General features: G+C 47.0%; 1 protein-coding gene and 1 long non-coding RNA gene across 3 annotated transcripts in view; both read left to right on the top strand.

The window, feature by feature from the left end:
- Positions 1–21,344, top strand: part of KAZN (kazrin, periplakin interacting protein) — a 1,045,723-nt gene that overhangs the window by 673,708 nt on the left and 350,671 nt on the right. The gene's annotated exons all lie outside the window — the stretch shown is intronic.
- The window catches only part of LOC142861919 (uncharacterized), a 41,597-nt gene continuing 20,253 nt past the window's right edge, over positions 1–21,344 (top strand). The window contains exon 1 of the long non-coding RNA XR_012913032.1: positions 1–21,344. This exon is cut by the window's right edge and continues 15,400 nt beyond it. This is a non-coding gene — a long non-coding RNA (uncharacterized LOC142861919).

Raw genomic sequence — 21,344 nt, forward strand, 5'->3', positions numbered from 1 at the left:
TGTGTGTGTGTAAACAACTGGGCTGTGTTAAGACGTGAGTATCAGGGTAAGACACTGCTCATAGTGGGAAATGACTGTGTGTTTGTGCAGAGGGCGGTAGGGGGAGATGGGGCCCCTCTCCAGAGGATGAGGTTGAGGGCACCTCTTGACTGAGTCTGTGTCCTTCCACTTCTCCTCCATCTCCACTGCCCCTCATCTAGCCACCCTCCTCTGCCTTCATCTGTCACCTGGATAAACAGTTGTGCCTCCTCTCTGGTCTCCCTGCCTCTGTCCTCATACTCCGTATTCCCTCTCCCTCCCAACTCCACCTGGCTCATCCTCTAAATGACCGATCTACACTTGTTACTGCTCAGCTTAACACCCTTCGGTGGGTCGCTGCTGTGTCCTCCCTGGCCTTCCTCAGTTTACCCCTCCAGCATCGTCTAGCACTTCTCAACATGCACACTGCAGCCATCCTGAAGTTGCTTCCGTCCCTGAAGTGCATCTCTTCTGCCCTTTCCTCCAGGCCTTCTTGGTGTGGCTCCCCCTCTGCCTGGAAGGCTGGACAGACACCACCGCAAATCCAAGGCCCCTGGAGGATGAGGTGCTCCATCAGGACTCTGACCCTCCCTCTCCGTCCAGCAGCCTTGACCCCTGCCGGCCCCCAGGATGTGTAATTCCTCGTAGACAGAAGCTGGAGTGAGAGGAGGAGACCTCCCCTTTGGGCTTCTCCTTTAAACCTAGAGCAGGGCAAAGAAACCAGTAAATACGCCCACTGAGATTCCCCAGCCACTTTCCAGGTTGGAAATGAAATGACCAGCTGTAAAGATGTGATGCATAATACCAACCAACTTAATGGTTTTCTGAAACATTAAAAATTAATATTGAACATCAACACTTTTAGTGGTCAAATGTCCCCTGTGGTACTCAATGTCTAGAAATTGTCCCCATAGGGGACATTGGGGACTATGGCCATAGGCCTGTTTGGGGTGGTATAAATGCCCTGTGGAGTAGAGGCCATGGGGGGGGGTGAGCTGGACTGAGATGGCCTCCTCCTCCTCTCAGTCCTCTGATCTTTGTTCTCGCCAGCTGTTCGTGAATTTCAGCAGCTTTTTACCTCTGCTGTTCCTCCCCTCCGGATTCCATAATAAGGGAGGGGAGACCTGTAGATGAACTGGACTCGGCCAATCCACATGGCCTCTGGACACTCAGACCCATCTCCTGTGCTGTTTGTGGCTGCCCGGGGCCTGGAGTTGAGGCACACACCCCACGGCTGCCTGCGGGGCCCTCCATCTCTGTGGGGCAGCCTCGAACCCTGCTGACCCCCAGAATTTATAATCCCTTGCTCCCTGCCTCCCCCTCCCCACGAGGTCAGAGAGAAGAGGGTGCACAGCCACAGCCGGTGACTTCTGTCTGTGACGTGGTGGTGGCTCAGCACCCCTAGGTCGCGGTAGAGAGGGAGGATCACAGGCACAGCTCAGAGTCTGGAAATCCACAAAAGGGTGTTTGAGAAATGCTCTGGGTTTGTTGGGCCTGAAACAGCAATATGTTTTAAATCCCAATCTGCTGCTCAACTAAGTTTAAAAACACCCCTTTATATTTCTGATAATAAAGCTCAAAATTATTCACTATATTAAATACTGCTTAATAAAATTATGGTCTAATGAGCTGCCTAATTTGTGTTTGCCAGGTTTCAGCCGTCTGGGACCTGCTGGGATACGCTCTGATACTGCCGATTCCATTGCAGGTGGAGTGGGCCTCTGTTCTGTTGCCATGGGAGAGACAAGTCGGATCTTTGTCACTCCATTAAAGGCCTCTTAAATGCGCATTCCTTTTCCTGCCTGCACGTGTGCTGGACAGGGGTCTGGAGCAGCCTGTGGTACCAGGGCAGTGCATTGTAGCCACTAGCAGGGCACGGGCGCTGCAGAGACTCGCTGTACTTGGTGTCCAGGCTGGGTTTCCAGTATCACCTCTCTCGGTAATTAGTAACTTCTTGTCTTTGTCCTTTCCAGAAGTGTCTATCCAGTGCTTTGCAATTTCCTTAGCAAAAACCCAGAGAGCTGCAACTTGGTAGGGACCCCACCCTTTCCTTGCAGAGCTCAGCCCTGCAAGGGGAGTTTGCAACCTGTGCTCTCACTACTCCTAACTGGCAGTCAGTCTGCCCCTGGGCCTTTGCACATGATGTTTGCACTGCCTGGAAAACCCTTTACCTTCACTCTCCATCCCCTCTCCTCCCCTCCTTTAGCATATCAACTCCTGTTGTTGCGACAGGTCTCAGATTCAATGCCTCTCTGTTTGGAAAGGCTTACTGCTCTCCCCCGGCCCTGCTCAGAGTCTTGTGCGCGTCCACCAGGACTCTTCTGTCCATCTCTTGGTTCTGCTTGTCTTCAAGCTGGCGGTGTTCTAGGCAGCCTCTCTCTTTAGTGGCATGATGGCTGTGGTAACTATGAACTCACATTCTGCAGGGGATTGACAGGGCCTCATTCCCAGTGGTTCCAGCAACGTCCTGGGCCATTTGCCCATCGCTGAAGCAGTTCTACTGGGAACCTGATGGGTTAGGCTGGGTCGTGGAGCTAAGAGACAGAGTTAGCCCCTCTCAAACCACATGATTTTATCCCATGGATTGAAACAGCATTATGTACTCCCTGAATATGTGCAATTTTTATTTGTCAATTTAAAAATTTTTTTAAATAAAAATATAAAAAAAATAATGGCCAAAATTAAAAAGTTGTACAATGTCAAGTACTAGTGAGGATGCAGAGCAACTGGGTCTTTTATAGGAGCATAACATAGTGCAGCCACTCTGCAAAATGGGTTGACCCTTTCTTGTAAAGGATCCAGGGGTGGGGAACCTGAGGCCCTGGGGCCACATGTGGCCTTCTGAATCCTTGAGTGCGGCCTTTTGACTGAATATAAACTTCTGTAACATTTGGATTTGCTCGAGGGGCGGCACTGTAACAGTGAACCATCACTCAACGATAAAAAGGGCTGGATTGTGGATGCCTGAAACGACATGGGCGAATCTCAAAGGCTTTAGGCTGACGGAAGGAAACAGCTCCAGAAGGTTACATAGTGTGTGATTTTATTTACATGGCATTCTTAAGACAAAGCTCTAGTTGATGAGAACAGATTTAGGAACCGGGAGAGGGTGTGACTATAAAGGGACAGTCCAGGGAGGTTTTTGGGTGATAGACCTGGGCCATGTCCTCACTGTGGTGCCATGAATCTAGACATGTGTTAAAATTCATGGATTTATACATCTCAAAAAAGTCAACTTGACCATAAAAAGTTCTCTTACTATGGCAGAAAAGGGGCTCAGCTGTGTTGAGGGGTCTCGGGGTGACCGACTGTTCCTCACTTTCTATCCCCTCCCCTTTGTCGGGCCAGGACCAGGGCTCTCACCCCTGCACTGCTGACACTTGGGGCCAGATGATTCTCTGTTGTGGGGCAGCCCTGTGCACTGTGGGAGTTTACAACAACCGTGGCCTCTGCCCACTGGATGTCAGCAGTGTCCCCCACCCCAGTTGTGACAACCAACAGTGTCTCCAGACATTGCCGCATGTCCACAGGGGACAAAATTCTACTGGTTGAGAATCAATGGCTGAGTCCAAGTGTGTTTTGGTTATTTACTTACGACTAAATAACCTCCCCTTAGTCGTTTCCTTTCTCAGAGGCCCCGTGGCTTTCCCCCTATCCCCACTGCCAAAGCACACGCAAGGTGCAAGTTGGGGACATCTGAGGACATGGTCCCCCAGGGCACGTGAGGCTGTTCACTGAGCTCCCACTCCTTGAAGTCTGGGGCAGATGTCCCAGGGTCCCCACCTTCTCCATATCCTCTCTCCACACCCCTGCTCCCCCATTTCATCCCCATATCCACGACTTGGCAGAGGAAGATCGAGTACCGGGCAGTTATTGGTTCCAAGAGGTAGGGTGCTAGGCCTACATTTTACTTACATCTTAAGCCCTAGGTATTTCCCTCGGCTCATTTTAAAGCTCTGAAAAGCCATTCCACTATTTAAATATGGAAGAGTAACATATTTTAATAATCATACCCCGGGGCATAGTTTTTCCCATTGCATGAAAAAATAATGGTCAAAACAGCCCTCAGCCAACTGCAAAATTATGTAAAAGTAATGAAAAGAAATCAAAACCCACACGCCTTCCATCACGGTAGACCACCTTGGCTGTCATGCTAAATTTCCTACTTCTCACACTCCCCAGCCCAGGATAAAGAGTGTGGAGTAATCTGAGTCTTTATTTCATAAGGGCTTTACCTGTTCCAAAGGTGGCTTAGGAGGTTGCGTTGAAAGGACAAGCCCATTTTTGTCTTTAACCTAAGAACTGGCAATGGAGTTTATTAGCTCATCTTAAAATCAGGGAAAAATCAGAAGTTACTTTAGGACATGGGGTTGCAGACTCAAATGGTTGCAGACCCTGGGCTGGTGAGTAAATGATTGGACAGGCTGAGTGGAAACCGCAGTCAACTGGGTAGAGAGCCCATGCCCAGTCTGAGGAGGAAAGTGCCTCTCACATCTACATGATGGTTGCCATGTGCGATTCGGGGCTTGCTGTTGGCAAATCTTATGTGTTCTCAATAGAAGCTGCAAACCTGAATCTTTATTGGACCCCTTCTGATTTGTAAATGCTGCAGTAAATTCAGACTGAAAAGAACAAACCTGCAGTCTAGGTATATCCCAGGGGTCACTGGTTTCTGACTTCTCACCCACCCCAATAACCCCAAAGGTCAACTCTGCAGGAACTTGATGGTTGAACCCGGAGAGGGCATCCTGGCAGGAAGGGTGCTGTCATCACTATTCGCTTCCTATCTCCTCCCCCCTTGCAAGGGCTCTGCCCAGCTAGCCTCTCAGTCCCCTCTGCCACCCAACCTGTCCCAGCCAAGGTCAGAGTCATTCCCTTCTCCCTCTTGCTGGACGAAATTAAGATGGAACCTTTCCATAGGAACCCTTTCAGTTTACCTCTCATCACAGCAGCACAAAAAACATGTTCAAGCCAAAAAGCCCAAGTGAAGAAAGCAGGGTATGAAATTGTATGGACAGAATGATCACATTTAGGTAAAGATCATGACCAAGAAATTACATATAGAAAGAAGTCAAGAGCGAAGGAAACATAGCAAAATATTGACAGTGATTAGCTCTGGGCATGGGACTAAAAGTCATTTTTCCCCACCAGTGTTCTTGTATTTTTCGTGCTGGGAATGTGCTATTATAAATTTATAATAAAAAACATTTTAAAGGAAATCTTGTTTGGAAACTAAGTGAGAAACATTAAAAAAGAGAGAACGTTCAATAGTGACATTTAGTGAGCATCGATTCTTTGATAGATATATCCACATCCGATTCTAGCTGATCTAAACAAAAAGCAGACTTGTCCCTCCCGCCATCCCTTGGATGAGATCGCTGGCAGGGGAACCGGGGTTGCAGAGAAGCTGGGCTCGATGTTCCCCTGGGAGTTCAGAAGAGGGGCTGGAACTGGGGCACTTTATTTAAAGAAGAGTTAACTTCCAAATCAACCATTAGACACAAGGACGGAGCCCTCGTTTCATACGTTGTTCCTTCCATGGGTATTTAAGGGAGTTAGAGATTGGGAGTCACTATTGTAAAAGCAGGAAAATATCAGAGCTTGTTAAAATCATGTGCCTGCCTCGGGCCCTGACCTATAGGGAACTGGCTTCTCCCCAGTGAGTTACAGAAGGCTATGGTGACTCGCCGCATTCTGTCTGCCCTGGGTTAGACAACTCCATTCATGTCTCCACTTTAAACACAGGCAGCTTGGTGCACCCAGCTCTTTTAAGTTGGCAGCAAAGGAATTTGTATGAAATCATCAGTTTTGTCCACATGTTGGGATTTTCCAGAAGGGGTTTCCAAACCACTTGGAACAACGAAGTATGCCCTGACATGTTTGCCATGGGATCTAAGCACAGAAAAGCGGAGATCGGTTACCCTGGTGCAGGCACCACATGCTTGCTCCCAAGGTGGCCAGGCCGAACTCAGTGAAGGTTTGCCTTCTTCCCAAGGCTGGATGCATAAAGAGTTCCATAGTCTGATTTACACCCTTCAGAGGGCCTAATCCTGACATCACTGATAAGGAAATAACTTTATACCAGGACCATTTGTTAACTCTTTTAAGGGTTGAGAAAGGCACTATCATTATTTGCACTTTCCTGATGGGGAACTGAAGCACAGAGAGGTTAAATGACTTGCCCTTGGTCACACAGCAGGTAACTGATAAAGCTGGGATTGTAAACCAGGCAGTGTTCTCCAGAGTCCTTGATCTTAGGGAAAATGGTTGATGGTTTACATTACAACCCAAAGTCTGATGGATCCATCGCCATAAGCCAAGTTCATATTTTACCTATTATGGTGACAAAGGATGTTTATAAACATGCTCAGCCCAAGGAAGGTCTCAGGGTTCACCTGCCAGCACAATGCAGACACTCTGCTCTAATAAGTATCCACTTTGAAGCAGACCAAACCCAAAAGAGGCCAGCGAGGCCTGTCAATTAAGAATGTCTCTCCGCGGGTGGTTTTCAGCTCAGGGTTAGGAAGAAAGAAACAGCTGAACTGTGATGAGCCGAGATGGAGAGAAAAGCCTGAAACCTCACTCCAACATTATTTCATTTTAATAATCATCATTATCCCATAAAATCCAAGAATGCCTGGTGCCTAATCATCTCTTACTTGTACATTGTAGTGTAGTGTGCGTTGGCCAGAACATTAGAGGGAAGAAAGGTTAGGGAGGTACCATTTACAGATAAGACAGGCACAGGGCTTGGCACCTAAATTGTATCTCACTTAATCTCCTCAGCTCTCCCTTGAGCGTGTGTGGTGTGTGTGCTGTTATCACTGCCCCTTTTTTTACTGATAAGGAAACTGAAGGCCAGAAAGGTTTAGTAACTTTCCCAGTGTCACACAGAAGTAAGTGACAGAAATCACTGTGTGTGTTTGTAGACATGGGTGTGGGGAGAAGTAAGCCACCCACAGTCACATAGCATTATATCAAATGTAAATATTAAAAATTCCATGTAACGTTATAACAAACATATAACATTAACATATAACATTATACCAAATATATATATTAAAAATTACAAGGAAACACTAAACCAAATACATATTACAGACACATAATGGGACCAAGAGTCAACAGAAGTGTTTTCTAATATTGTACATGAGAACCTTTTCCAACATCAAGATGCCTTCTGTCCCATAGGACATAGCTCTACTTTCACTATCTTTTGAGAAAAATCACAACTAACATAGAGACTATGCATTCAGTAAAGTTTTAAATAAATTTACATTTTATTAATCAGCAGGTTCTTGATAACAATTGAAAACCATGTGCACATTTACGTGGACAGTATCTTACCAGCCCCGCCACAAGTCATGCTTGGTGCACTTCGGGGTTTTTGGACCCTATAATTAACACCAGGGCCTCTTCTCCCTTGGGGTTCGTGGCTCCCCAGGTTGGAAGCAAGTGGTTTAGGGAATCAAAGGGAGGGCACATCCAACACTGGCCCTCCCAAGTGCTACCCATGTGCATATGGAGCAAGAAAGTGCGGTCGAGAGGGAGGGAAACCTTCCATCAGGGTGGTTTTCCTAAAACTCTGTGATCCTCATGAATTCAGGGAAAGTCCCTAAAGCTCATTCAACTCATTTTCAATACAAGAGCATCATTAAGATCAAATCGTTTGTTCTTTAAATGACCAAATTAGGCATTGCAATTAGAGCTCAAGCACTTCCTGGTAATTCTTCATCTCATTTTCGACTGGCCATGTTTGGCTTTGTGAACCTCCAGAAAGAAGCTATTGTTGAAAATGGAATGTGATTTTCACCAGCTCCAGCGTTCAGGAGACGTATTTAGACCTGTGTTGGGGACAGGAAGTCCTGGCCTTCAGGGTGGGGGAGGGTGGGGCAGTCTGCACAGGTGAGCTTCTTTGTCAGTTTCCTGCTAACGACTCGGGAGTTTAAAGATGGCATGTCTTCCCTGGTAGTGAACAGAGATCGGAGGGACAATGTATAATAAATGAGAAATCAGCCTGTCTTTTCCTGGCCTTTTTGACCAAATAGATCAAGGGGGGAGGTTTGTGTGAATCCTGGAGGGCAGAGTTTATCACCATCCCCACCCTTGGAATTGTGTAGATGCTTCACAAACGAGCTGGAATCGCCTGGTACAAAACCATTAACTCCGTCTTGATGAGCTTTATTCTGTGGAAGCACCACTGATAAGATCAGCATTTGATTGGATTTATTTTCCAAAATTTTGATTGGGGCTTTTTTCCCAAGAAAATAATGGTAGAGTCTAAAAAGAGCTGTTTGAACTCCAGCATGAGAGGAAAAGACTAAGCGTCATGTCACTAATGAGGGTTGATGGTTGTGGAATGTGCCTGCCCTGATTAAACTGCTCACCTGGCTGAAGCTGGGAGCCCCTGCTCACCTTTTCAACATCTCCACATAAAAAAGCAGTGGTTAGAACGACACCAGTGACCCCACACAATGATTGCAGGGTGGGAATAGTCCCCACAAGAGGAAAATCTTGCGACACTCTCTGTCGTTCCTCAAACTTTGCTTTCTTCCGCTTTAAATTAATTCCTGTAGAACAGGACAGTTTGGTAACAAAATGAGGTCTGTGCAGGACAGATCACCAGGCCACAGGTGAGGGCCAGCTTCGGGAATGAAAAATCAAAAATAAAACAATGCTAAGTAGCGGAAGACAAATTCTGTCCAGGAAGCTGCATCTTTATGTTTGCGAGGACTTAGGCCAGCCATGTAATTCTGATCCTGTTATACATCTGTGACAAGTGTTCTTCACTTTGAACAACCAGAGGCATCCCTGAAAAGTTGCATGGGATTTTAACCCAATTTGCTTTCGTTTAAAATTGACATTTCAGAGTCATTATATTATCTTCACTCTTCGTTATTTTTTGGTTGGCTGTGGCTTAGATTTTTCTACCTTCTTCCTTCTCCTGCTCCCCAGTCTCAGCATCAAATATTTATTTGTTGGTTCATCGACATACTCACCCACTTATCCACCCACCCATCCATCCATCATCTGACCCCGCAGTCCTCAACCTTTTGGGCACCAGGGACTGGTTTCATGGAAGACAATTTTTCCATGGACCAGTAGGGAGAGGGAGATGGTTTCAGGATGATTCAAGCACATGACATTTATTGTGCACTTTATTTCTATTATTATCACATTGTAATATTCAATGTATTATTACATTGAGATAATTATACAACTCACCATAATGCAGAATCTAATGCCACTGCTGATCTGATGGGAGACAGAGCTTGGGCGGTGATGCGAGCAATGGGGAGGGGCTGTAAATACAGATGAAGCTTGGCCTGTTAGCCCAGCGCTCACCTCCTGCTGCATGGCCTGGTTCCTAACAGGTCACAGACCAGTACTCGCCCACAGCCCAGGGGTTGAGGACCACAGCTCCCGCCCACCCATCCATCCATCCATCCATCTAGAAAACATTGAATTCCTATGTGCCAGACCATACACCAGTTCAGTGATTTTCAAGTTGGGGAGATTTTTCCCCTCTAGGGCAATTGGAGACAGTTTTGGTTGTCACAGCTGGGAGTGAAGGGGTGCTGCTGGTGTCTAGTGGGTAGAAGGCAGGGAATGCTGCAACGCACAGAACAGCCCACCACAACAGAAGACCATCTGGCTCAAATGTATAGTAACATGCCAAGGGGGAGAAATCCTGCTGACTCAGAGATAAGTAACCGGGTTCCTGGCCATATGAAATTTATAGCCTTACAGGGGAAATGAACAGATACAACAGGAAATTGTATTGATGCTGCAGGTGAGGTCATAGGTGTTTGTGGCCATTTCTCCTTTGGAAGGTGGTTCAGAAACAAGTCCTTTCATGGAGCTATGATAAGATTCGTTTCTGGAGAGGTTCAGGAGGAATTGTAAATAGAGGGGAAGAGGTTGGATGAACAAAAGGGCTGTAGGCATAAGTTTGGGACATTGTGGGGGTGAAATTTGGAACCTTGAATGAGGCAGAGGTAACAAGTTCAAACACCTGCAGGTGCCAGGTGCAGTGGCAAGAGCCCTAACCAGTGGCAGCTGATCCAGCTTGCTGGGGCTTGTTGGGGTCTGTGGCCAACCGAGGAGCAGCTGAAGCAGGCAGCAGCCACCCAGCCCCGGGTAGCAAGCTGCATCTAAATATGTAGGCCCGGAGTGGCCAGGTCCTTCTGACTTTTCCATAAAAGCAGGAAGCCCGGACTTTATGGGAAATCTCTTGAGTTCTAAATGTTAACAACTCATTCCAAATTTGTTTAAAAGCTAAAAAACAAAAAACACTGCTCAGGCCTAACCAACACCCGTGTGGGCTGCATCCCACTGGGTTCTGACCTCTTATTCTTGGGATGAAACGAGTAAAGGCTTGTAATGCCAACATGGTGCCTGGGAGGCGGTAGGTGTTCAATAAGTATTGGTTAACAGTGAATAAAGGCTAAGTCAAAATCCAGCAATAAACCCTGAAGAGCACCTAAAGGTTCTCTAAAATGAATACTTTACCTAAATCAGCAGGCTCTGTCAACCATGGCGCTGCTGGCATTTGGGGTCGGATACTTCGCTGCTGTGGAGGCTGTCCTGTGGACTGTAGGTGGTCAGCAGCAGGCCTGGCCTCTTCCCACCGGGTCCAGGAGCACCCCCCTCTCTGACAACCAAAACTCTCCAGACATTGCACAGCTAAGTACTCACACAGCAAGTGACGGTTTAACTCAATGCAGTGAGGACTTTGCTGTGTTCTGTTGTGAACAGTCAGTCCCAGGTAGAGAACCCAGAAAGGGGGTCCTAAATCCCGCCCTGGGCTCCTGGGCTCTGCTTTCCCTGCCTTGGGAAGGAACCAGGTAGAGGAGGGGAGTTGCAGGCGAAATTGCCCCCCTTTGGGAATCACTCACCTACATTCACCCGTCTGCTCCCCACCCCTGCTTTTCCAGGTCAGCACAGTGAGCCCCCTCTGTGGTGGAGAGCAGGGGCGCTTGCCTCAGGCCTGGTATCCAAGCCCCTCTTCCCTGGATGGAGGTCATTCTGGCTCTCTGCTGCTTCAGAGACTCGGAGTTTAGCTTTCCAGGCCCGGCTTGCTTCTTTGGTTAATGTTTACAGAGGCGCTTTGGGAGACTCAGCATACCGCTCACACCTGCACACACCCGGCCTGCCCACCTGTTGGAAAAGGGCTAGAGGAATGGTGGGTTTAGGGACCTCTTTCTGGGTTCTCTCCCTGGGGCTGTCCACCAGCAGAACACAGCAAAGTCCTCATGGCATTGACTTAAAATGTAACTTACTACGCAAGTATGGGGCTGGATCAATAAAGTGAATTTATACCCCTACCAGCACCTCCATTTTTAAATTATTTTTTCTTGTCCCTTTGATAATGTAGCGTATTTGGATGGGTCTCCCAGTCATTAGAGTGAATTAGTGAAATCCCTCTTTATGGGTTTTTGTTTGTTTGAGCTTAACAGAGTTGGTTTAAATCACCGGACGTCAGAAATGCCTTCTCCAGCGAGTGCTTGGATAATGCTTCATTATAAGCAGGCTTAGCTGCTACGACAGATATAGATTAGGACAATTTGCTTCTCTGCTGATGGGGAAACTGTGACATGACATTTTGGTGGCTCTGGTACAGAGCTGTTTTCTAGAAAGGGAGAGCCTCTCACATTTCTGCATTTACCAACGTACTTAGCTTCATATCCCTGTAGGTCTCTAATTACCAAATAATTTAGCTTTGTATGCCTGTTGTATGTCACTAAGGGTTAGAGGACAGGGAGGGAGCTTCCTCAGAGTAGGGTGACTGACACATCCCTGTTTGCTTGGGACTTGCCTGGAGTTAGCAGTCAAAGTCCCCCATCTCGGATGCCTCAGTCTCAGGTAACCCAGATGGTTGGTCAGCCTAGCTCAGAGGAGGATGGTCACCAGAAACTCCAGGCAGGCTGAGCTCAGAAATGTCAAGATACTAACAATTACTACCCGGCATTGAGTACTTACATGCCAGATACTTAATCCATACGTCTCATTTCATCTCCCAAACCATGCAAAGTGGTGCTGTTATCACCATTTTACAGGTGAGGAAACTGGGGCTGGTGGAGACTCCTCTAGCTGGCAGAATGGTCCCAGCTGGGAAAGAGCAGAACGAGGTCACCCACCCAGGCCCATCTTCTCCAAAGCCCATGGTCTCAGGCAGCAGCTCTCACCCTTGGTGGGCACCAGCACCATCTGGGGGGCTTTTGAAAATGTAGACTGCTGGACCCCATGCCTAAAACTTTTGATTTAGTAGGTCTGGGGTGGGGCCTGAGAATTTTCATTTCTCACCAGTTCGCAGGTGATACTGATACTGCTGGTCGGGGACACCTCTGGGGAACACCTAAGTACTGCCTGTTCCGCCAGTCCAGAGGAAGCGCAAGTTGCCACCTTCGCTGCTCTGCAGACCTGCAGTCTGAGAAGCACCTCCTCACCACCAGCACTCCTGAAGCCTGGGGTTTACCTGTCATGAGATGGACCCAACAAACTGGGAGCTCTTGGGCTGTGTCTTGGCTCAGGGCTGGACCCGAGTTAACCTCCTTGAGACGGGGACCAGGTCTCTCTCTTGGTCCCAGCGGAACCTGCCCCATCAGCCCAGAGCACAGCTTGGCACCCAGTAGGCCCTCAGTGGAAATCTGCCGAACGAATGAGCATCTCCCTGTCTCCTGCCACTCGTTTTTTAAATTAACTGAAAACAAGGCTGGATTATTGCTTGGATGTGATATGAAGTGGTCCATCTTTGAAACTGAGGGGTGGAGTATGCAGGCACGTGGCAGTGAGGGCACCTGGCACTGGTGTCTTCAGACCCCCAGGGGAGTCGATTCCATCCTATGTTGTGGCAGCTGGAGGCCAGAGACTCAAGTGAGACCTGCCATTCAGTGCCGGGACATGCTTTCCCTCTATCTGCCCCCATTGTGAGGGTGAGGAAATGGGGAGTCCTTGGGCAAAACAGTCTGGAGGGCTGTCGAGACCTGCGTGCAGCTGGGTGGGAGGAGCTCTGTGGGGAGCTGGAAGGAGGAATTTTGGAAGCAGTTGTCAGGAATGGAGTCTCAGTGTATGTAAAAACTTAGGGGTGCTGGAGTATGACCTTCTACTTCTTCAGTTCCCCGCGCCTGGGTACCTAGAAAGTCCTCGATAAATGTTGGCTGTCCTCAGTACTTATAACCTTTCTATTAATGGGTCAAAGTCTTTTGGTAATCTGATAAAAACTGCGGACTTAAAGAAAAAAATACTTTTATAACAACATTTTGCACATGGGGCAGGACATTTGGTACTCTGAGCCACCTCTAAAATCAAGTTTAGAATCTCTGCAGGAGAGGGATCCTCCCAAAGTAAGGCACTTAGGCCACTGTCCACTGAGTTCTCTGGGAGCCTCATATTCCACTCTATATTCCTCTATATCTGAAGCCCTCAGCACCCTCACTACCAAGTGTCTCCACTGCATGCTGTTTCAGGGCACTCCCGGCAGGATGAAAGTTATTATATTATAATTCATACAGGAATGTTTAAGAGGCTGGCAGGAGCTGATACTTTTACCTGCATTAATGCTATGTTTTAGAAGAGTCTGCCAGGAAAAGGCAGAATCTAGCCAAAGAAATGTATTACTAATGGTGGAATTAGAGCTAGTTCTATAGAACACCAAGGAGAGAAGAAGCCTTTTAGCCTTGATGAAATCTAGGACACTTTGGGTTTTATGGGGGTGATATGAGGGAAAGCACTGGGGGGATGAAGGAATAAAAACCATCAGGTACCTCGGCACTCTGCTTACCTTTGAGTCCAATGAGTTCCTTTTCCCTTTCCTTCTCCACAGGTAGCACTTTATGTTGGATCCTTTATAATCAGAGGAAACTAATGGCACAGTAAACTTCTAGAAAGTCAACCACCACCTTGGTTCTGCCTGGGAAAGTAAAATTTTATGTTTTCCATAAATACAAGGTGAAGACAGCATTCAAAGCCTGTCCCTGAATTGGATATATCATTTTAAAGTGAGTTTGCTGCATTTGGAAACCATGATCCTTGTTGGCCCTACAGCAAGGCAATTTTCAAATAAGGCAGGTCCTGGCATCTGGGGAGACTGTCTGTTTCCTTTGTTGCCAGGGAAATAATTTCAAAATGGAAAAACTCCTGAATACCCGCCCCCAACAATCTTCAAAACAATATGCATTCTTTCAAAAAAAGAAAAAAAATCCAACCACAAAACAATAGCCAACACAAAACCCAATACATTACTGTACATTAGGAAGCATTTTCTTTTTCTCTCCCAACTGAAGGGATGAAAGGGCATCATAATTTTGTTTTCAAATGTGTTTAAGAACCTGTTATTAAAACGGAATTAAACCCAAGTCCCAGGGCAGCAGCTCTGCGACTACGGGGAGATAATCTTGATAATGCGATTAGGGCCTGCTTGAATGCGGCCGGGAGGAGAGAGAAGGCTCCGTGCCGAAGCGGGAGCTCTACCGAGTGCCCGCCGACCGCCTGTGTCTGAACACAGGTGCCTCGTCTCTCCACAACGAACCCCTGCTCTCCGGAGATATTAGGGGCCTTAAACAATGAGCAACAACATATAGTGGCTACTCCCTGTGTGCTGTGCTAAACATTCCCATGTATTTTATCATTCCTACCCTGCAAAGCATTTACTATTATAGACGCATCCACACCCACACCCATTTTCAGATGAGTGCAGTAACTTCCCTGAAGTCACACAGCTGATCGGCAGCAGAATTGGGATTCAAACCCAGACCTGCTCTTTACTGCCTCAGTCAATCTACAGCAGGGGTCCTCAAACTTTTTAAACAGGGGGCCAGTTCACTGTCCCTCAGACTGTTGGAGGGCCGAACTATAGTTTAAAAAAAACTGTGAACAAATTCCTATGCACACTGCACATATCTTATTTTGAAGTAAAAAAACAAACAGGCAAAAACACCCGCATGTGGCCCTCGGGCCATAGTTTGAGGACACCTGATCCACAGGATTGGGTGATTGGATACTTAAATGGAAAAGACTTAAATCTGATGGAAAACCTAAGAAAAACCTTTTTTTTTTTTTTTTTTTAGAGACAGTGTCTCACTCTGTTGCCAGGCTGGAGTGCAGTGGCATGATCATAGCTCACTGCAGCCTCCCACTCCTGGGCACAAGGGATCCTCCCACCTCAGCTTCCTGAGTAGCTGGGACTACAGGTGCACACCACCATGCCCAGCTAATTTTAGTTTTTGTAGAGGTCTTGCTATGTTGCCCAGGCTGACCTTGAACTCCCAGGCTCAAGCAGTCCCTCTGCCTTGGCCTCCCAAAATGCTGGGATTACAGGCATGAGCTACCACACCCGGCTGTAAAACTTCTATTTAATAGCTTTCCCTACTCTCACCCTGCAGCCAGATAGCCAGGCAGCAGTCATCACTGCTTAAAAGATGGCCAGTGAGGAACAGGAAGTGGCTGTGCAAATAAGATGTTCCTGGTTGATGCTGCATGTTGCCCTTTGCTTATTTATCCAGGAAGCAGTGCTATCTCCATACCTCTACGTAATGGGCCCAGTGACCAGCAGGCCAGTGGCAGCCTCACAGTACTGCACTTTTGCCAGGAACGTGGGAAGTCTCAGGATAATGTGGTTGGTTAAGAGGCCCACGGAAAAAAGGAAATAAGTGTTCACTGAGCACTGACTCTGTGCCTGGCTCTGTATTGAGCCTTTTACTTGGTAGAGCTCATTTAAATTCTACAGGGGACATGGTTCTGTTCTCCTCATTTGCAGCTAGGGAAACTGAGGCACTGAGAAGCCGAGCAATTCTTGAGCCAACAGGAAGAGATGATGCTAAATGCTGGAGGTCAGAGGCATTGACTGAAGGCTGTGAGGACAGGCCTGTTCTCTGAGGTTCTGCCTGAACTGGTTCTAACACTCCCTGCCTGGTTCTGCCACCTGCTTCATCAAAGGTCGCTCCTGAGGCCCCTGCACCTTCCGCCAATTGCACGTTGCTCTGGTTAAGAGCAGAGCTTGGCAAACTTTTTCTGTAAAGGGCCAGATAGGAAATATTTTAGGCTTAGTTGGCCATATAGTCTCTGTTGCACTATTCAACTCTGCCATTGTAACAGGAAAGCAGCTGTGGACAATATGTAAATGAGTGGATTTGGCTGTGTTTCAATAAAACTTTATTTATAAAAACAAGTGGTGGACTGTGGTTTGCCAACCCTGGTCAAGAGCATGGTTTCTGAGTTCAGATGGGCCTGGGGTAGCATCACGGCTTGACTGCCTATGAGCCATGTGATTCTGAAGAATGTTCCTTCCCTCCATGAGCCTCAGTTTCTCCATCTATAAAGTGGGTCCATAATCATGCCTACTTCATATGGAGTGTGTTTGTGGGAGCATTATATGTATGTGCATGTATATATGCACATGTATGTGTGCATGTGTATATGTATGTGCATATGTGTGTGCATGTGTATGGGTTTGTATGGGTTTGTTCATGTATGTATGTGTGTGCATGTGTTCATGTGTGTATGTGTGTATATGTATATATATGTATAAATGTGTGCGTTGGGGAGGGAGGTAGGAAATTCACAAGAAATACTTCTCCTTCTGCCTTAAACTCTTCATTTTCCTAAGAATGATGAGTACCTACTATGTGTACCTACTATTGAGTACCTACTATGTGCACCTACTATTGAGTACCTACTATGTGCCAGGTGCTAAGCTGGGTGCTTTTCATCCCTATTGCCAATACTTATATATTTTTTGAAATACTGCATGTGAGGCATTCTTACTCCTACATGTCCATGATGAAACTGAGCATCAGAGAGGAAGGGAACTGGGTTATCTGAGGCACACAGGCAGGAGGAGGGGGAGTCGGGAGCCAAGCTCAAACCCACTTGGCACAGAAGCTCTTTTTTCCTTCTTGATCACCAGCCTGCCCTTCCTCCTTTAGCCCATCCTCTGCTGAGTCGGTGTCCAGAGGTGTCTTTCCAATATACATTTCTGAGTACAGTTTGATATTCCCCATCAAGTTAAAAGGACCCCAACATACTTCATTGTGGTAAAAGAAAATGAGCTATACCCCTTGGATGGCTACTATCAAAACAACCCGAAAATAATTGGAACCCTTGTGCACTGTTGGTGGGAGTGTAAAATGGTGTAGTCACTTTCAAAAATGGTGTGATGGTTCTTCACAAAATTAAAAATAAAATTACCATAGGATCCAGCAAGTCCACTTCTGGGTATATACCCAAAAGAATTGAAAGCAAGATCTTGAAGGGATACTTGTACACCAGTGTTCATGCCAGCATTATTCTCAGAAGCCAAACAAATTTTAAAAAGGTGGAAGCAACCCAAGTGTCCATCAGTGGATGAATGAATAAACAAAATGTGGCATATCCATATAGTGAAATACTATTCGGCCTTAAAAAAGAAGAAAATTCTGACACATGGATGAACCTTAAGGACATTATGCTAAGTGAAATAAGTGTCACAAAGAGACAAATATTATACGATTCCATTTAATTTGAATTAAATGTGAATGTAGTCAAATTCATAGAGACAGAAAGTAGAATGGTAGTTGCCAGGGGCAACTGTCTTGATGTCAGTTTTGCTTTAGTGAAAATCAGTGATTCTTACCCCTGGTTATGCACTGGAATCGTCTGGCAAGCTTGTTAAAAATTGCTTACTACCGTGTTTCCCCGAAAATAAGACAGGGTCTTATATTTAATTTTCCTCAAGAAGACACCCTAGGGCTTATTTTCAGGGGATGTGTTATTTTCCCCTCAAAGCCTCAGCTTGCAGCATGCACAGGATGGCCGGGACCTGACAGGGGGAGTCGACCTTGTTGGTGGGGCTGCAGCACCTTTCCGGTCACCTCTGGGATAGTGGTTGTCACAATGGGGCAGATTTTAGAAGGACTGCTTATCTTCTTTACTGTTCCACGTTGAAATGCATGGGTTGTGCAGATACGCTGCGTAGCCATGCCCATCACCAGGACTTATTTTCGGGGTAGGGCTTATATTGCGCAAATGCTTAGAAATCCTGCTAGGGCTTATTTTATGGGTAGGTCTTATCTTCAAGGAAACAAGGCATGACAAGCACAAGATTCCTGACTCCACTCCAGATTTCCATGAGCAGTGGAGCCCAGGAATCCATAATTTTATTAGGCTCCCTGTGATCTTGGTACAATGTTTGAGAACTAGCAGCACAAACAGTCCCTCTGTCCAGGCACAGGACTGGTTCTGTATCTTTAGAGAGGCATTTGGGGCTGCCCACATGCCTCTCGTTTGTCCCCTGCCCCCGCAAAGGTGGTCCTATCCACATTTCTGCTGTACTGGAGCCCATGACTAGCTCTGTCCTGCCTCCCACCACCAGCGTCCAGCTGGCTACTGTGGCAATAGGGTGCCCAAACTAACAGGAGATCCGTGTGGATGGAGCAGACCTCTTAGTCCTCTTCTAGCAATCTTTAAATGTGTCCAGTGGCTGCCTCTTTTGCTATTGCATTGAAAATGTGTTATCCTTGTTTGCTGTGCAAACTTTTCATCCCATGGAAGTTTGGCATTAAAGGAGTGACATTTATCAACTCTGCTGATAGAGTGATTGATGAATAAGTTATGCAATGGCTTCGTTTCCCATCAAAATAAATTATTTAAGAGCTGTACATTTATATTTGCTATCAAGAAGCCTAATGTCGCTAGAGTCAACCTTTGGGTGCTTATTAGGGTAGAGGTGGGTGTGGGGACGCAGGATGGTGGCTTGGTTGAAGGCACTGTTTTTATAGGCAGACTCTAGGCCTGCAATCAAAGCCAGACTTAACCTCTCCTCTCCTTGTATGAAAAGTGGAAGTGCTGACCGTCCTTACCTTCTAAGGATTTAACTAGAAAAAGCCCATAGCATGCTGGGCATAGCACATAGCCCATGGCCAAGCCTGTACCGTCACAGCTCTTCCTATTGTAGTTGTTTTGTTCAAGCACAGGGCCACCTTGTTTGGGTAAAAGTCAGCTCCCCACTGCCAAAGGCTGAAGTCCACCACTGAGATCCAATGGTTGCATTTTCCTTTGGCAATGCAGGGGCTACATGAAGCAAATGATTTGCAGAGAAATAAACCAGGAGATTCAGAATGTGGGGTGTGGTACATAATTAAGATATTATTATTAGTTTCCTGGAACTGCCAGAACAAATGACCGCAAACTGAGTGGCTAGAAACTACAGAAATATATTCTCTCCCGGTTCTGAAGGCTGGACGCACAAAAGCCAGGTTTCGGCAGGGACACTCTCCTTCTGAAGGCTCCAGAGAGAACCTTCCTGGCCTCTGCCAGCTGCTGGGGCTCTAGGAGCTCGTTCCTTGGCTTGAACTCATCACTCCCGTCTCTGCTGCTGTCTTCACACTGCCTTCTCTATTCTTTCCTCTTCTCATAAGGATACCTTTAAGGCACACTTTAAGTCCAGGAAGGTTTCATCTCCAGATTCGTAACGAATTTCATCTGCAAAGACCTTTTTTCCAAATAAGGTTGACATTCTGAGATTCCAGGTGGGCATGAATTTGGGAGGCTGCTATTTGACCCACTCTGGTTACATGTGCCCGCTGTGATGCCCACGTGACGGAGGAGGGCAGTGAGGCGTGAGGAGCCCTTGCTGTCTCAGGAACTGGAGCAGAATCCATCGGCATCCTCAGGGCACGTGGTCTCCAGCGCCCCTCGAAGGCCAGAGACTCTGAGTCAGTTCGATGAGGAGCCCAGACAGTGAAAACGCATGGGGGTCCCCTTCAGCAAGGATTAGTTTGCCCACCAACTTCTTGAGCACACAGAAGTTGAAGAGAAGTGTTGTTTTAGCAAAAGCGCTAAGAGATTGTACCATTCTCTCAACGGCGTCCCTCTGATTATGCTCTGGAGGGTATGAATTAATCCACGACACAGGGACACACGGAATAAATTGTGCTTTTCTAGTCCGGCTGCCTGTGTTTTATCTGATCCAAACATCTGACTTTGACCCCAGGCAGATTTCTCTTCAGGTTGTAATTATTCTGGAACAAACAGAGAAAATGGGAGGGGTCGTCCCTGTGGGAACAAAGACGCCTCCCGCACAGAAGGATTCCCACTGGGAATTTTCACGACACAGTGTCCTTAAACCGACCCAGATAGCTGCTGGCTGCCGTCCAGCCTCCCCTGTTATATGTAGATGAGCTCTGAAAAATAAAAAAAGAAAATGAATGAAAACAGATTTCATTTTCAGATTAGACACCATTGTACACAACTCTTAGTGATCACGGTGTTCCTTGAAGCCAAACCAGAACAAAACCCAGACTCTCACACTTAACACCTTAAATCCATCTTCTTCATCTTCCCTTTGAAAATCAAAATCCTTTAAGCTGCAGTCGCAGGAGTGAGCGCTGGTGTGACCGAGGCTCAGATAGGAAGATTACTAAGGGAAGAAAACACCAATTCCGATGTTGCCTTAAAATGCTGTGATTTTAGGGCTCCAGAGAGACTCTTCTACGCCTCTAAATAAATGCTTCAGTCAACACACAGGGAAATAGGAGGGAAATCAAAGTCTCCAAGAAACTTGGGAACTTTATATGTAATTTCCTTTCTTGCGAGTAGAAGGTTCTTTAATAAAAATGTTCACGAGTGCCCGGTTCATCCCGACCTCGTCTGCAGGAACCCAACATTCTGCTGTGGAGGCTTTGTGAACGTCCCTGGGTGGGTCTGTCAGTGGCTTGGCGGCTCCATCCTAGCTGTCCAGTCCCATGTGAAGTGGCAGGGGAAGGACTTTGGGTCCCCGTATCTCAGATAAGGAAGCTGAGGTCACAAAGTGACCTCCGGAGTTCTCCTCGCCCGAGTGCCAGCCTCTTTCTCAGGAGGGGCTGGGGGGCCTGAGACAGGGCTGCCATTGGCCCTGCCCCAGAGCCCGCCTGGGTAACGAGCCGGGTCCCCTCTTCCCCACCGATCTCTCCTCACTTCCTCTCTCACCTTCTCTGCAAAGCAAGAGATGTTGCCTCCTTCCCTCCCTGCTAGGATGTTGGTGCTTCTTTAAAAATCCGTCGGCAGCTGCTACCCAGGCCTCCATCAGGGGGTAGAGTGTGGTGGGAATTCAGACTGTAAACATCATCTCCCCTTCTGCAACATGCACCTGAGAGCTCCTGTTTTTGAAGAAATAAAGGAATAGCATAGGTGCATGCTAATGGCGTGAAGCCGGCTGCAGCTCGCACAGCTTGACGTCAATTTGTGACTGTAATCTGTTATGTATTTAAAAGGAGTTTGCGTTTGGAATTCTCCTCTCCCGGAACAGCGCACAGAATAGAAGCTCCGGAGACCCCGGAGACCCTCGCAGACAGAGAACATTTATCATGGAC

This window comes from Microcebus murinus, chromosome 2 (assembly GCF_040939455.1).
Source record: "Microcebus murinus isolate Inina chromosome 2, M.murinus_Inina_mat1.0, whole genome shotgun sequence".
Taxonomy (NCBI): Eukaryota; Metazoa; Chordata; class Mammalia; order Primates; family Cheirogaleidae; genus Microcebus; species Microcebus murinus.